Source organism: Ambystoma mexicanum, chromosome 12, assembly GCF_040938575.1.
Source record: "Ambystoma mexicanum isolate Mex_15411 chromosome 12, UKY_AmexF1_1, whole genome shotgun sequence".
Classification (NCBI taxonomy): Eukaryota; Metazoa; Chordata; class Amphibia; order Caudata; family Ambystomatidae; genus Ambystoma; species Ambystoma mexicanum.
The window spans coordinates 260,194,353-260,212,178 of NC_090936.1; the positions used below are offsets into that span (position 1 = coordinate 260,194,353).

The 17,826-nt window shown below is 41.1% G+C and overlaps 1 protein-coding gene and 1 long non-coding RNA gene across 2 annotated transcripts in view; one reads left to right on the forward strand and one right to left on the reverse strand.

Moving 5' to 3' along the window:
* Positions 1-17,826, forward strand: part of PIK3C2G (phosphatidylinositol-4-phosphate 3-kinase catalytic subunit type 2 gamma) — a 3,221,975-nt gene that overhangs the window by 2,530,708 nt on the left and 673,441 nt on the right. The window lies entirely within an intron of this gene.
* LOC138512959 (uncharacterized) lies at positions 2,324-3,072 on the reverse strand. Its single transcript, XR_011281635.1, has 2 exons — positions 2,868-3,072; positions 2,324-2,785 (listed from the first exon to the last, which is right to left on the reverse strand). It is a non-coding gene; the product is annotated as an uncharacterized lncRNA (long non-coding RNA).

Here is a 17,826-nt window from a genome sequence, read left to right on the forward strand (position 1 = left end):
ATTTGGTACATTTCCAGGGCATCATCTATGATGTCTTTAGAGTGTAAAGGATGAATTGTATAATGGTCTAAAATATTGGATTCTGTAGCAGGGAAGTTGAATTGACCAGTTTCTGGTGACTCTTGAATTATTTCAATGGTTTCTCTTAGGTTTTCTTCAATATTAATTTCTTTGTATTATTCATTGTTGTTTTTTAGATATTGCAGGGCTTGTCTAACTTTGTGTAAGTCCACGAGTTGTTGCCAAATTTCTTTGTCTTTTGTAGGTACCCCATTTACTAAGACAATTAAAGATTGATCTATTGGACTTTGCACTCCTAAAGTGTGTACATTTTCTTTAAGATCTACTGATAAATAAACTACTTTGCCACAAATGCCTTTCACTAATTCAGAGGGCAGTAATTTTGCTGTTTTTGGTTGAAGGCATATTATTGCTTAAAATGGGTGCACTGTTTGAATTATGATTCTCTCGCATAAATTGAGTTGTTGCAGGGGTTTTATTAGTGGGAATAATTCCAAGTTATTTGTGATAGCACGTGAAGGAGTTTGGTTGTTGTCAGGTTTTGCAGTGCAGTAACTGCAAAGTATTAAGGGATCAGTAATTTCGTATTTGTTTTCTGCTATAAGGTAGAGAGCTAATTGGAACCATTTGGAATCTTCATTGTCTTCTATTTTGTACGTTATGTCTACAGCTTTTGTGCTACTTTTATAGAAAGTCCTGCTGCAAAACACACACACATGGTTTGGTACTTCAGCGGATGTAGTTTTAAACTTTAGTATTTTTTGTATGTGTGTAATAGAAGGTTGATATTTGTACAGTTGTTGCTAGTCTGTTCTAAATCTATTGCATTTTGTAAGTGGCTTTCACTTGCAAAATATTTTCTCTAGATATGCTCTATTTCTACGAGTAGTTGTTGGCCTGTACCATGTAGAAGATTGTTATTTAAATTGGCTAGTGCTAAAGCAGGACTTTTAGCATAGTAGAGTTTATGGACCAGATTTCTTATAGTTGAATGATGTGTTGATATAATTTTGATATGATGGAAGGTGCTTTTGCAAATAGGTCCTGAAATGCAGGCTAATGAATGTCCTTGTAGTCCTGTGTATTTGCGCACTGGACAGACATCCATATTTTGTAGTAGTTTCTTTTTGAATTTGTCTTTGCTTTTTACATACTGATGGAGGAACTGGCGTAAAGATTTCAAAGATTTTTTGGTAATGTTACACATTGATGTGCACAACCATTTGTAGACTGGATGTTTTGGTTCAGTGGAATGGAGAGGTGATATTGAGTTTTCTGGGGATATTTTTGTGAGCAGAGTTTCTTGTTCCATAATGGTGTCATTAAGTTGTTCATACCCTCGCCCCCACTGCTATGTATGGCAATTGGGTTTGTTTGCTTTTGTTTATATGCTTCTTCATTAGAATATTGTTCTGTGTTCGTGGTGTGACTCCATTTACCTCCAGAGATGTTTAAGAAGCTATTTTTGTTGATATTCCGTTTTTTGAGAAGTCTTTTTTTAGTTTAATAGTTAGTTTTGTTAGTGGCTTCATTCTGTTTAAACTTAAATAACTTCCTTTTAAGAAGGATTGCCCTGTCTATGAGAGCTTCTAGGATACATTTTCTATGGTAGGTTTTAAGGGTTGTTTATGATTTCTCTACTGTTTTTATAAGGTTCTGAAGGACTCTGTGGCAGAACATTTTTTGTAAAATATTTTTTTTTATATGGTTACTTGCCACTACTTCAAGATTATAGGTACATCAAGATTTATAGGTTCAGTGTTAGCAGTAGTGGTAGCTGAAGTCTTGTTAATCACTTTCTGTTTCGTTTTACATTTTGATAGAGGAGGCAAAGTTTCTGTACTGGAAGCTTGTTTTGTTTCGCTTAATGACTGTATTAGATGTTTTGTTAGAACTTTTTGTACAAAATCTGCTAGAGATGAATGCTTATTTTAACACTTTTATTTTGATTTGCTCTACTTCTGCAGAGTTGCTTTTTGGGAGGCATTCTTTTGGAGAAAAAAAGAAAGTGTGGGTTGGGCTGTTGTGCAGTGTATCAGTGTATACATGCTTTGTGCATGAGTGTCTGAGTATGATGGTAAGGATGTTTGTGGAGGTGTGTGATTGTGCAATGAGTGTCATGGTCATGAAGGCACAGGTTGCATGCACAGGAGGCCTGGGTGGACATTGTCCTGCCGCCTTTGGCACCAGGCTCATGAACAAAAGTAATGCAAACACTGAAAAGAGCAGGGTAACTCTAGCCTCCGGACCAGAGTATTATAATAACATCAAGAAACAGAAAAGATATGTCCAGAGCAAAGTATATTTAGAAAAAATGTATCCAAATTTATTAAAGATGATACAAAAATTGAAAACTGGTGAATAAATCACACAAAGTTATTGTACACTAATCATTTTAACATAACAAAACAGCAGCAACAATATGCCGAAAATCGGCTAAAACTACATCACTCATACTCAACATACCAAGTTCATTCATACACACACAACTCATCATACCGTGGCACACATCCAAAGTACTACAAAACACCAAAAAACATGCTAAAAACCAATGGGGAAGAGGAATTCATAACTAGTCCCCATAATAACACACATTATTGCGGTGTTTACAAACAATAGAAATAATTCACAAACAATCTATTGTCAGGGTGGATAGAAAAAACAGATGCAAAGATCACATCCCTGTAGAATTTTTCTCTCGACCGGTTTCGACGTGTAGTAGTGGTTAACTGAACGTCTTCCTCAGGAGGTGGATGTTACCATTCTGATGAAAGCCTTACTACTGCAACAATCTATGCAGTGTAGTGTGGCCAGTCACACGAAACAATTCAAGACTAAAACATAACCTGAAGGGCGCCCCATGCAGTTTAAGATGATCCAGCAATACATGTATTTGAAAAGTGAAGAGGCAGCGCCACTTAGCCTTAGCCTTCAACGCCGTCTGCAAAACACTGCAAGACGGTTGCTGTATAATGAAATTGTCCAGCAAAAAGAGAGACCAGATGGTAATCTCTTAGTTTAAAACTAATTGCAAATTCGAAACGCTACGCATGCGTGTAGGGACCTGCAAGGAGTGACTGGCTACAAAAGTAAACAAGAACATCCATTTAACACCAAAACGCTTTTATTACGGACATAGCACTTCAGATGCATTAGCCTTGAACATTCCATCCATTAAGCAGGATTCAGTAACCTTGAGCATTCCATCCATTAAGCTGCCCCAAGTGTATTCTTGGGTGTGGCTGCTAATGGAGTGCCTTCACACATGCTCACTCTCTAGGAGTGGCAGGGTGTGGCTGGTAAGCCGGCCCTAATGGGCGTGCACACAATCTCAGCTATATAAGGGGACCGATCGTCAAGACAGACGCTTTGCGTTATTCTGCGCTTGCAAGCAGTGTAACACTCACTGTCACCTGAGGTCAGACTTACCTTTGAAGATCCTACTTCCTGGACATCCTGCTTCCTGCCAACATACTTACCAACTGGGGGAATTTGTTCTTACCTGTACATCTCTTCAGCGAACCAAGTATGCATCTTTACACTTTCCGGAATGCCGAATTCTTCATCTTGGCACCGCAGCACGACACGCTCCATCGTCGACAGCAACGCCTGCAAAGAAAAACAGAAGACAAGGATAGACATCGAAAAACAGTCAGTTTAAGGTTACGCTTCTCCATAGTTCGCGCTTTCCTTAAACCATGGCTTACCTGCTGTCGAACATTGCGGTTGCATCCATCTTCCATCCGGCCGCATCTCACGTCTCACAGCTGCATTGAGTCCACATTTCCATCTAAGGGAAGAAAACAGAAGAGAGACATTATTGCGGGCATAAATAGGAGCAACATATGAAGACATTAAACAGAACGAACAGCACCACAAGAGCTCAAGAAAGACTTACCAATCATAAGGAGAAGCATAGTCGCAGCTTGCCTGGACTAATCCTTATCAGGGATCAGTGAGGGAACTAGATCCCAATCGACGCGCCCCTGCCAGAAGTAGCTGGACGGAGAGCTTATCTTCCATAATTCACAGGTGAGCTTTATGGGCCGGCGTATGCTCACAGAAACCGTACTTTGGGGTGAAGGCTTCGAGAGGTACAACAATCACAGATTGGCGCACTCACACACTCTTATCTCCACGCAGGAGCAGTATCACCACGTACCACTGCTCACAGCTTTTCTACTGAGGGAGAGGCGTGAAGGGGTGATTCAAGTTTAGGGAGGGCTGTAACCGTGCCCCAACGCCTCCGCAGAGACAAGGTGAGCATAACAATGGGCAGCAACATCAAGTTGGGAAGGCTATTCTTGTATTTGTGTGTTACTATTCTGGGCTTCAGATGACAATATAAAGTATGCAGCTGGTGAGGGGAAGGACTAATACTAAATCTAATGGTAGAGGGTTAATACACTTGTTTGTTCTACAATACTAAAATGTTAGTGTGTTTGAGTAACAGTTAGAACATTATGTTAGTATTGTACTTATTTTTTTGTATGGAAAGAGAAGGTTTCTTCTAAGTTCTTGTTCGTACTTCAGACACTGCTGCTTTTCAGGAGAGTGGTCTTCACTGCAATTGTAAAAGAAATACGTTAGTAAATATGTGTGTTTATAGTATGCATACATTAACTTTTGTTAATGTAGACATTGATTTTTTTGCTTTTGTAATAGTAGTGTTTTCTGATAACTGAGCATAGTATGCACATGCACTTTCCTTTGCCTATGTGAATCTGCTAGTTGAACATGTTTTACAAATGTGTATAATAGTAAACGTATAGAGCACACTTGGCTTTTTAAGGCTATGTTATTGGATGTTAGGAGATACAAGAAATAATCATTTGTTGCTATTTTTACAGGGTAAATGGTAGAAATTGTACAGAAATGCATGCAATGTATGCATTTGTGAAGGTGTGGGAAATAAAACAGAAGGATTTGATGTAGAGGCAGTGGTGTTGTTTCAGCTGGGAGCCTTTCTAATGATATTGTCTGTCTGTGTGCAAGAATGAAGATGCATGTACTCATCCTGGCTGCGTGTAATTTTATAACACCCCAGGAAAGCCTATTTCCATAATTATACTGTTATTTCTCCCATCTTTTAATATGAAATGACACTTTTTTAGTTAGCTTTGTGTAGAAAGCAGACAGGTTTGCAAGTGAAATTTGATCATAGCAGGTGGGAGAAATTACAGTAAGTTCATTTGACAGTTTATACAGGGTAAGTGGCAGTTACTCTGTTGATATGCTTTCATAGACGAGCTGTACATGTACTGTGTAGAAAATATTCATACCTGTAGTCTGTGTTCATGCATGTGCATGAATCTGCAAGTAGAAATCTTGGGGAGTTTCATAGTAGTTGTTGCTTTAGGTCCTTTGCAGTCACAGTGCAATTGTACTTAGAGTGATCAATAGTACATCTAAAGTGCTGATCTGTCATGATGGAGTTAGATGTAGAGTTCTTGGATGTGATTGGTGGATGGTTGTGTGACTGCTTAACAGTAGCCAATGATGGAATGGTGCAGAGGGTGATGTGGAAATGGTAGAAGGGCTGTCCCCGTGTTACGCGCTCCGTGGACACCGTGGCTGTCTGCGGACAGGGCGTGCCACATCCGAGACTTCTCAACATATCTGGCATGGAAATAGCACTCTAGGGACCAGCCAATCAGGTGTTGAGGTTGTGGTTTGTGTTGAAAGAGGCTGTGTGTAGTGAAGATGGCAGAGGTGGAGAAAGTCAGGGTGTTGGTGGTTGGAGATATGTTTGTGCATGGTTTAGAGCAGTATGCTAAATGCAGGAATGTTGATGTTACAGGAGTGGAGGTGGTGTGGAGCACTGTGCCTGGTTTCAATGTACAGGGAATTGTACAAGTTTGTGGAGATATGGGCAGGGTGAATAGTCCACATGTGGTTGTTTTGCACTGTGGTGCTTTGCATTTGGGCTATGTCAGTGCCCTACTTTGTTGGAAGATCTGGAACACTTGGTTCAGGCATGTTAAAAAGCAGGTTCCAGGCACTTTAAGATTTCTTCAGGTAAGTTTATTTCCAAGTTCTTAGTTACATATCCACATGAAGACATAAAGGACATAAGCTGTGACAACACCGGCTCCCATCACCCAGGGCCAGCCAGCTGTAACCGCCTCTACACAGAACACTCACTCAGAATATTCCATCATCCACACATAAACATTCCACATGACATCTCAAGCTACCTCAGACAGGCATAATACAACAAGGCAGTAATGAAAGTACTCCCAAATGCCAAGGTTATTTTTTCTGGTTTAATACCTAGGGCAATATGGGACAATAGTTCTGTTTTTGTCCTCAGCAAAATATTGCTAGGTGTGCAATCAACCGAGGCATGTTTGCTTTCATGCTTCAAGCTGGCATGTTCTTTTGTAATAATGAGAACATTGATTCTGGTCATGTTGTTTATTTTAAAGAAGATGGCATGTCTTTATGTTTTATGGGAAATGCCATGCTCTTTTGGAACATAAGGATTGCTTTGGAGAAGCTAATGTGAAGATTTTTGGAGGAAAATAAGGAAAGAAAACGAAAACATTAAAAAGCAGATTGTTTGGTTTTTGGGAGATTTGTGGATAAATTGGTTGGAGGTGCATGCAGATCGCTGTGGAGTGGCTGCACATCTTGGATTCCCTTATGTGGAAGTGCACTGGCATGGAGTGTGTGGAATAAAGTGGCTGGATTTGGTACCTCTCTGTGCTACTTTGGTAACACAGCGTCATCCAGACATCATTACTATTAATTGTGGAGGGAACAGTTTAGGACATGTGTCTGGAATCTCTTTGCAATTTGCAATGAAAGGAGGACTTGGGAAAGTCATGGACATGTATCCAAACTCCAGAGTAATTTTTCCCCGTATTGTGCAGAGACAAATGTGGCTGTGTTCATTTGTTCATTTTCATTTGGTCCACAAATGGAGAAAGCAAAGCGCAATGTTAACAAGGCTGTCTGTGCCTTTTGGAGAGATGTTGGTGTGTCCTCTTTTCAGAATGAAGACATTATGTTTCGTAGTACACACATTTTTCGCAGAGATGGAGTACATCTTACTTATGACGGCAATCAGATTTTTCTGTAAAATATACAAAATGCATTGCAACTTTTTTTTGGAATCACAGTAATTCATTTTGCAATAGGTGTTGACCATTTGAAGTTTTCTCAACACAAAAAAACACCACCATAAGGCTCTTTTCAGAGCCACCCCTTCCTCCCAGAGAAAAGTGCAATGGTTCTGATAGGGCAGCACCCCAAAAAAATTAAATGTCTGTGGACTTCTAAAAAACGCACAGGGCCCTGCCCTATTATTTTGTCACTTCTATTTTTGAACTGTGAAAGGCGGCTCTGAAAAGAGCCTTTTTTTGTTTTTGTTTTATATTTGCTTTGTTTTTTTAAACATGCCTCACAAGGAAAGGAGGGGAAAGGAGGGTAAGGTAGGGACACCAACCACGGCGATAAGAAAGGGCAGGTGGAGAGGGGAAGATGTAGGGTGGGCCTTATTAAGGTAGTGGGCAGTCCTTCTCGTACTCCTTGACCGCAGTCTAGAAAGCACTCCGAAGGTTCTCCCCCTGCAGAATACTGCGTCGCAGTACATGCACAATATTGTGACCCTCGAAAGGCAAGGGTCAACAGCATCATGAATGGCAGCTGGAGGGATGCGCTGTCCCAGAGGAGTGTCTCTTTTGGTGACAGGAGCGGAAACGGAGGATGCTGCAGAGGAACACAACCCACTACGTTTATCGCAAGGTACAACCTTACAAATAGCCCCACCGTGGAACAACTTTAGGTGTCGCTTCATTGATGTTGTACCATAGCTATACGAACCAGGCTTGCCACGACTCAGCACCATGCAGCACTGAGTACAGATCACCTTGTTCACACAAGGTTTTGACAGTCCATCAAAAGTGATAAATAACCGCCACACCCAAGACTCACGATGAGTGCTAGTAATAGGGACTTCCACTACCTCATCCTCTTACTCTATCTCCTCTGCATCCTCACGCCTGTTTCCCTCTGCAGGCTCTTGGGGAGATGGTGGTGGTGGAGGGGTTGGGGTGGTGCTGGTGCTGAGACAGCAGTAGCACCAGCAGCAGCCATGGATGCCATCAGGTTAGCTGAAGCAAAAGCAGCAAAAGCAGGTCAATCTGCAGTAGTAGAAAGACAGAATGAGGATAAGGTCTGGGATGTGGCCTTTTATAGGGGTGCAGGTGTGCGCTCCGTGAACAGCCGCGCTGTCCGCGGACACGTCGAACACCAAGAAAGGGCTCAAAAAGTTCCAAAAAGTATTTAGATTTCCAGGGACATTGTCTGAGACATGTGCAATGGTGAACTTTTACTGAAAAATACCTTGGATTGCTCAAAAAAGCACTTTTTAAATGTTCGGGGGCTTGGACAGTGTCTGAAAAATAAGGGCACACTCAGCGTGGGTGCAGTCACATGATGACGTCATGGTCACGTTCACAAATGGAACGGCTGTCCATAGGACACCAAATGCGCGGGGTCGGTTTGTGCGCATGCGTGCGGGTGTTCTATGAACAGTGTTCGGGTCCCTGAACTAATTAAAAGTGTGACACACATGCAGCGGACAGTTACGGACAGGCGTGATGTTCGTAGGACCCAAGGGTGTGGTGCGCATGTGCGCGGGTATTCTACGAACAGTGTTGAAGTCCCCGAATAAAATAAATGTGCATCAAAACTTTGCAGACAGGAGGACGGGATGTGTGTTCTACGGACATATTCATTCTGGTTGCAGACGACTGGCTTTGAAGGCAACGTGGTGTCCGCGGACATCGGACGCACCCACTGATTGGATGGTGAAAAGCGTGAAGTGCGTCAGATTTTTGTAAACACCCGCCATCTTGGATCCGCAGACAGCGACCGGTGTCCGTGGACATCGCAGTAAAAACATATTAACATTGCACTTGTCAAACTTATCAAATAATCTCTGGGGAGGTAAGGGGTGATGAGGATGTAATAGGATATGACTGCAAGAAGCAAAAAACAGGTGTTTTTCACAGCGAAAGCCTACAAACAGTTTGGATGTTCGCGAACAGTCCTGGGAAGTTCGCGGACACCTCAGCATTACAGGGTTGGTGAAAAGCAGTTCTTGGATAGCTTATAACTTTGGCGCCACTTAATGAAACTGCATGAAATTTTGAAATTTTATTCCTGACCTCATTCCAAATGAGTATGGTGGAATTCTGTCAAGAGGGGGCAATATTAGAGGGGGGGGATCCCAAAATATTTGTAAAGGCTTATAAATGAGGTGCCCTTTGACACTTAATTTGGCAAACTGATAACAGATCTAGATATAAATGTTTTTGCGAAGTTTGGTGGGATTTTGTCAAGTGGGGGCAAAATTTGAGGGGGGGTTCCAAAATATCATAAAGGATTATAAATGTGGTCCCATTTGACAAAACTACACAAAGGTTTGCAAAAAGATTATAGTTCTAGATATAAATGTTTTCGTAAAGTCTGAATGGATTTTGTCAAGTGGGGGATAGGTTATATGACTTTTGAATGTGCATACATTTGACACTTTTGAAAAAATTAAACGTGGGTGGATTTCCAGCAAACTTGTGTAAGGAGCGTTGGCAAGGACCTGAAAGCATGGTTTTGCAAATGTGCCCGTGTTTTATTTTTTGACAAGTGTCACAATGTCGGTACAAACAATAGTGATATCCCTTTGGTGACTGAGGTATAGCCTGTGACCATGGGCAGTAGCCAGATTGTCTGGGTCATGGAATAAGGTCATGATCTGGACAATCTGGCTACTGACCATGAGCACGAGAGACAACACGTGTGGTTAAAGTGGCCATGTCCACCTGGGACTGGCTTTGTGGTAAAGTTATTCAAAATTGGGATAGGTTTGAAAGGGAAGCAAAATGTGCTTGTGGTAATATGGTCATAGGGTTCTTTTTTCACCTCCTGCAGGCTGCCATGGAAAGCAAAGAGGGTGCCCTGTATGGAACCCCGCCTTCCCTTTCCATGGTGGCCCTCTTGGAAAAGGGTTTTCCTTCCTACACCGGGACACCGCAGGCGTCCCGGTATAGGAAGAAAAATCCTTTTTTTATCACCTCAGGTTCCCACTTTGGGAACCAAGGGTGCTAATGGCCTTCATCCCCCCATTGCAGGGGCTGGAATGGGGGGCTAATGAGGCAGAGACCTCGTTATCCACCCTCACTTCGCTTGGGCTGACAACTTGGGCTGCCAGGCTGCTATCCACGATTCCAGTGCCTGGAACGGTGGATAAACGCCACAATATTTCCGTTAGCATAACATAAAATGCAAATAGAAATGTTGGAAAATCTTATTGAGTCTATGTACTTTACTGAGAAATATAAAGTAGATGGAGTCTATAATTTTTTTTTTTTTTAGTTCTATTTTTTAACTTTGAAAGGTGGTTCCTAAAGGAACATTTCTTTTATTGTTTTTTAATGTATTTTTTTTTTTTTGGGCAGGAGAGCTTAGAATGAAAGGTGGGGAGGGAAATGAGGGAAGAGGCACCAAACACTAATATGGAGGGGCAGGTGGTCAGGGGAAATGGTGCACATGTGTTATTTCTAAGGTGGGGGCAATATTTTTCATGCTCCTTGATTACAGCAGTGGTGGTGTCTCTTGGGTAGGAGGGATGGCATTAGCTGATTCCATTTTAAGATAAATAGCAGTTTTGCTAAAAGTATGTACTGTGTACTAGATTGTTAATGGATGCGTAGGAATAGGTGTTGGAGCTGTGCAAGGGAAATTTTGAAATTGAAAGTTCCTAGATCAGTAGAAAATGCGGTTCTGAACTGTCTGCGAAGTACGGATCTTATCGTGAAGTACGGACGGGTTCTCAGACATGTCATCATGCCGCGTGCCAGCGTTTGGTCACGTGGCACTGTCCAGAAGGTCTGCTATGAAGTCAGACATTCCCAGACATCAACGGGTGCAAAATTGTTTCAAAAAGGTACAAAAAAAGTATATAGATGTGTTAAAAATTATGCAAAAGGTGGAAATGGCAGAGTTTTAAGGTGAAACTTTGTAAATTGGACAAAAATATTGCTTAATGGGTAAGTATGATATTAGTAAATTGTAGGAAAATAGTATGCACTGGTAGAAACCCAGGAGTTTCGCTGAAAAAACTTTGTTAAAGGGACGTTATGGTTAAGTTGCACTACTAAAAACCTATGAAATTCAATGAAAAAACGTAGTTAAGGGGACGTTATGGTTAAGTTGCACTAATACAAACCTATGAAATTCAATGGAAAAACATTGTTACAGGGACATTATGGTTACAGGTAAAATAGAAAATTCATAGAAATTCACCAGTTGTGGTAAGGTAAGCAACCATAACTTGCTCCACCACCGTGCACTGCTAAGACTAACACCCAGGACATCAAAGATGACATCACAAATGTCATTGATGACATCACATATCTGCCTTACTTATTTTGGTTCACTGAAAAATCTAGGCCAGGTGGTTTTATTCACTGACAATCAGAATATTAAAATTCAAAAGGTGCTGTATATCAAAACGTTAACCTTGATGTATGTTCCTAAAGTACTTTCCTTAGGGTTTGGTCTCAGCTCATGGTGCCCATGCAAGGGGCAATAGCAGGCCTCAAACACACAATTCATTTGTACACAGGAAGATACACTTTAATGCTATTAACATTTTCTGTTGATGTTGTTTCTTTCTTCCTTACTTTAGTTTCCCTGTATGTGCCTCTAATTTATATGCATTGTGGGTCTTCATATTTGTTTGTGCTAGCACAAGTGTGTAGTAAGTCTTGAATTGTTAGCTAGTTATTACATGTTTAACATTACACAATCACCCTTGACATCTTGTGATGTCCTCTTTGATGTCCTGGGTGTTAGTCTTAGCAGTGCACAGTGATGGCGCGTGTTATGGTTGCTTAGCTTACCATAACTGGCACATTTCTGAGGTTTTTCGGTTTTACCTGTAAGACCAACACCCAGGACAACAAATATGGCATCACGAATGTCATTGATCACATCACTGATAAAATCACATTTTAAATTAATTGTGATAAAACAAGGTGTTGTGTTTACAATGTTGGTAGCAAGATGTCAGTGGTGAGTAATTTTCTACAACTTCTTAATATCATACTTACCCCCAACATAGCAGCATTTTCAGCCGATCTAGAAAATTTCACCTTAAAACTGTGACATTACCCACCTGCCCATCCGCATCTGTCATTGATGCCCCTTCCCTTATTTCCCTCCCCACCTTAGTTCCTGGCCTCTCCTGCAAAAAAAATACAAATCATGAAACACCTTTTGGAGCGACAGCTCATAGTTAAAAAATAGAACAAATAAAATCTTATACATTCTATCTACTTTACATTTTTCAATAAAGTAGCTAGACTCAATAAGATTCTCCAATATTTTACAATGTTGTATTATGCTAATGGAAATAATGGACAATTGTGTAGTAGAGAAAAAGAAAACAAGACAGACACAATTTTCTGTCACAACTACTTTTCTCTAGCACACAATAAGGACCATTATCCATGCACCTTCATAACTATCCGCTGTCTCCACAGTCCCCTTTCCAGGCCAGGCATCATTAAAAGACCCGAATGTCATGTGCACACCATCACACAGAACAGCCCTTCTAAAATTTGCACTTTTATGTTTCTAACACTCGCTCATTGCCTGCTTTTAAACACACACATCCATCCAGCAATCACTTCCAAAAAATCTACATGTAATCCTACAAACATATTCAACTTCCACACATCAACTGCCCCTTAACAATGTTCTAGAAATATTTTCTCTCAACATTTCCCTTACTCATACAAAAATATTGTAGACAGTGCTGCTATATATGCATTTTGCAGTGACAGAAGTGCATGAATAGAAGGGTGAATAAGGATGCGCAAGTGCTGAAGGAAGCCTGGGAAAGAAGTGTCAAAGTTGGAGGCCACTGCCTGGGTCCTGGGACAGAGCAGTCCCAAGAGTGGGGTGCACAGCTGCCAGACAGTTGGTCCACAAGCACAGTGTTGAAGAAAGGATGATGTCGGCTAGGTATAAGGCCTGCAACCTGTCAGGTTTATGACAGACCAGGCCACGAGTTTCAATGGCAGCATAAGTTTATAGGGAAGGAAGAGAGAGAAAGAGGAAGAAACAAGCAAGTGTTGAATTTTACAGAGCATAAGGAAGTTTTGTTTAAATATAAGAGGAGCTGGGAGCCTATTCCAAGGACAGGCACCAGCCGAACAGAGAGACCTACCTCCCGCTCTCTGTTCTAACAAGCGTTTAACAAGCAGGGCATTAAAGTTGCAGGCGAGGAGGGCTCCAGCAGGGGAGTTGTTAGGGACACAACGTTTTAAATAGCATAGTCCCAGTCCCTGAAAGGCCTTCTGGATGATGCACAGGGTTGTTACTTTCATTCTGCGGCCATCAGGAGCCAGTGTAGAGATTTTAGGGCTTCAGTGATACGATTCCTGGGCTTGAGACCAAGAATAAGTAATTCTGGATTAGCTGAAGTCTATTGCAGTAGTCCAGCCTAGAACCCTGGAAACACTGCAAGTAGAGAGTGAGGGGGTGGAGGAGAAACGTCCCTGTTGCGCTGCAAAGGGCGGTAAATGACAGAAGAGGTCAGCCAGTCCAGTGCCCGACCCGTAATTCCAAAGTTATCAGGGAGCCGTTTAATAAGGATAGAATGGTTGTCCGTGTCAAAGGTGAATCACAGATAGATGATCACTATCCTCAATTGTACTACAATCATAAATACCATATAAACTTCAAATATATCTTTCCACTATATTACACACATGATATACGCCCCTTATAGTACCTATACTAACTATACATATATTACTATAGTACATGTGGCCAGTGCCCAGATTCTTGGGGGCATGGCCTATGACCATGCCCCCATAAATCTGCCCACTGGCCACAACCACCACAATAAAATTAAACCATATAACAAGTATGTACAATACACCTTGAAATTGCAATACTCAACCACCCCCCAATCCCAATAATGTCCACGAACAGAAAAATTCACAGAACACACCCCAGCACCTACAGAACATTTGTTCCCCTAGAAAAAGAGCTCTATATCAGGCCATGACCAGGCTATTCAATAAGGCCATGGTTTGTTGTTTGAAAATGTGGGGTGTGTAATTTTTGGAACATCCAATGAGCGTCCGTCTCTCTACAAAGTTTGGTGACCATTTGTTGAACGGTGCCAAAGTTATAAGCTATCCAAAAAGTACTGTTTCTAGAAGTTCAGCAACTTAACCAAGAATATTACTGCTATTCATTATACAAACATCCATCCCTCACCCGATCATCACTATATATACATTCCAAATTCTCACATTTATGTTTCTCATTCTGATACCCCATCACTTTGATAAATACATTTATTTTTTATACTATAAAAATCTTCTATATTATTCTGTGATATGTTACTTTTTTTAACCCCAATTATCCCTACCCTACCTTCCCTCCCCCACTTTACTTCCTCACCTCTCTGACAAAAAATCCAGAATAAAAAAATATAAAAGCTAGAAAAGACAAAATAAATGGTTCCTTTTGTATCCATCTTTCACAGTTAAAAAAATAGAAGAAAAAAAATCAGAGGGCCTTTTTCAGTTTGTAGGGTCCACAGACACTATTATAGTGCACCAACACCTGAGAAATTCCAGGCATGGGGCAGGGGAATTAAAATCAATTAACTTGTTTTATAATTCAACAATGGTGGCTCTTAAAATAACCTTTTTTTAAACTTTCTGACGTCTATATATTTTTAGGATTATTTGGTGTTATATACTTAAGTAACAAATGTTCTACTGAACTTCATTATTTTTTCTAACTTTCACAAAAAGTCCTAATTTCTTTCTTTTTTTCCTTTTTGTTTACTACAAGTACTCAGACATACTTTAATCCATATGTTGTGTCCACAGAAACGGTTTCAATGCATTTTGAAACTTTTCATGAAAACTCTGATTGCTAACATCCGTCAAATGCAATCCATTTCTTCAAAAAATGTTGACAATATGAAACTTGATATTTTCACTCTGAAAGATGACATTGCAACATCCTGCAAAAAATACAAACAGCTTTGTTTTCATTGCGCCTTGCTTCCTCAATTGGTGGATAAAATAAATGTCAGCGCTTCCACATTTGTCTTTCAGCTGTGCGAGAGAAAACAATCTTCAAATGTGGAAACAGTTCGATTAGCTATAAAATGTATCCTTCATTGCAAACTGTAATGAAACTCCAATGACATAGCCCAAACTATTGCCACCACAGTGAACTACAATGATGTCCGGATATTTCAAGGTAACCATGCTCTCACAAAATGGGAGCAATTCCTCCCACTTTATTCTTGGAACTCCAAATCAGGAAACTTCAAATTCTTGAAATCAAAGATTCCCAGATAATCCACACTGCTCACAGTACACCTTAACGCAATGGACCCAAGAATCGCCCACCAACCACACACTCTGCTTACTCAAAGCCATAGCCATCATGACTGTACACAACAAAGAGAACTCTTGCTGCCCAGTCTTCCTGTACACCACACTCACAAAACCAGTAGTCCCCTTTCCATTCCTATCATCATTAAAATACCCGGATTGAACATATGGTGTCCACATTGTATGTCGATGGCATTACCAATTGAAAGGGGTGGGGAGGTTTAAACTCAATTTAAAACATTTATTTTACAATGGTGGCTTTTAATAGAACCTTTTTTTCAGTTTTCAATTTTATTTTTTTTCCTCTTTTTAATGTCCTGCACCTACTAAGAAATGCTTTCGTATACACTCCACATCTTCCCTTTTAACTTGTTTACATGAACTTTTTCAATGCATTTTTAACATTCCAAAGATAAATCTCATTGCTAACATCAGTTAAATGCACTCCATCGCTCTAAAAAGAACTTGCATCATCCAACTCGACTAGGTGCCTAGCGTCTTCCATTTATGGAGAAAACAAATGTGGACATCGCCATATTTGCCTTGGATTGATTTGAGAAAAAATAATATTTGCAGCTGGAAACTGTTCTATTATGCTTCGCAACATATTCTTCATGGCAAGCTGCAAAGATACTGGACTTATATAGCCCAACTTGTTGCCTTCACAATGCACAACCATAATATCTGGACATTTAAAGTGAGCCATACTCTTACAGAATGGCAATAAGGTTGCCCAGTTTAACCCACATCTGCATACCACGAAACTTCCACTTTTTCCAATCCAATAGTAGCAGAGATGCCACAAGATTCAGTGAAACCCTTCAATTAATGCATCCAAGAATCTCCCACCATCCACACACTCAGCTTCTTCATAGCCATAGCTACAGACATCTTCACTGCACCCAACAAAGAAAACACCTGCTACACCCTCTTCCTGTACACCACAAGCACAGAACTTGATTGGCTGATGCCCCGATGTCCGCAGACATCGTGGACTGTCCACGGTCACTGCAGTCCCCTTTCCATGTCTGGTACCCTTCAAGGACTCGGATGGCACATGCGGATCCACAGACTACTATTTTGTCAGCGGACAAGGCAGCCCTTCTACCTATACTGGCCACAACCACTACAATAGCATTAAACCTGCACCACTTTTTTTCGCCACAAATTTGGCTCCATCTGAACTTTTTTCCACTTCCCCACCGTTCTCAGATCATCTTTCGCCACAAAATAACCCCAAATGTGTTTTTGACATGTTTTGCCTCATTGCACCATCCGCGGTCAGCGGCTATGTCTGCGGACACAGCGGCACCTGCAAACCTTTTTTTCACCAATAAAAAGCAGCTCCATATCACCCTTTATTCCATTGCCCCACCCTTTCCAGGCCCTTTTTCGCCAAATAACCCCAGATGTGTTTTCCAGACATTTTTGCTAACTGCAGTGTCCACGGTCGGAGGCGGCTGTCCGCAGACCCAACATGGCAATCGTTTCGAACAATATGACGCAGCTCACAGTTTTGAACATCCAATCAGCGGGAACATATGGTGTCAATGAACATCACACTGCTCCCTGAGTGGTCCAGGAGCGTTATTGGATTCCGAATCAGGAAATGAGTCAGCGGACCGGACCCAGATATCACACATTTTTTAACCTACTTTTCGGCCATTTAAAAAAAAACTACTGGATGGATTTACACCAAAAGTGCAATAGCATTTTAGGACCCCACCTATAACTTTGCCACCCCCCTTGAGAAAACTGCACCAAACTTTACAAAATCATTCAGAGGGACAAAGTTTGGTGAGGATTCGTCCAGTGGTGGCACAGTTATAAGCCGCCCAAAATGTGCTCTTTCTATGAGTTGAGCAACTTAACCAGACCTACAGGGCCATTAGCGCAGGCCCTGTAATATATGTTTATAGAACCTTGATTGCACATTCCCTTTATTTTGGACTATTTGGCTCGCTACTGAATCACATTCACACGCCTCTCAAGATTGTAGCCTTCCATTAGCCCACGTAACCACAAAGTGCAACAGAGGCAAGTCTCTTAACTGTGCCTGTTTTACCTCTGTGTTGGATTCACTATTGGTTTATAGAAGTGTATGGGCTGAGCAGGTGGTTTTACTACTACCCACTGCTGTACTCCTGCAAAGCAGAAGTCATTTTGTCACAGTGAGTTGATATAAGCAGCACAGCTTTGCTTAAATGTTGGTTTCTACTTTACTGTTCTTAGATTCCAAATATCTCTTCTGGTTGGGACCAACATTTATTTGCGTAGGAAGCAAGGTCTGTGGCTCAGTGGACACATACACCCACTACAAGGATTTGTGCTTGACCTCATGGTTACAAGTAAAAATCCTGGCAGG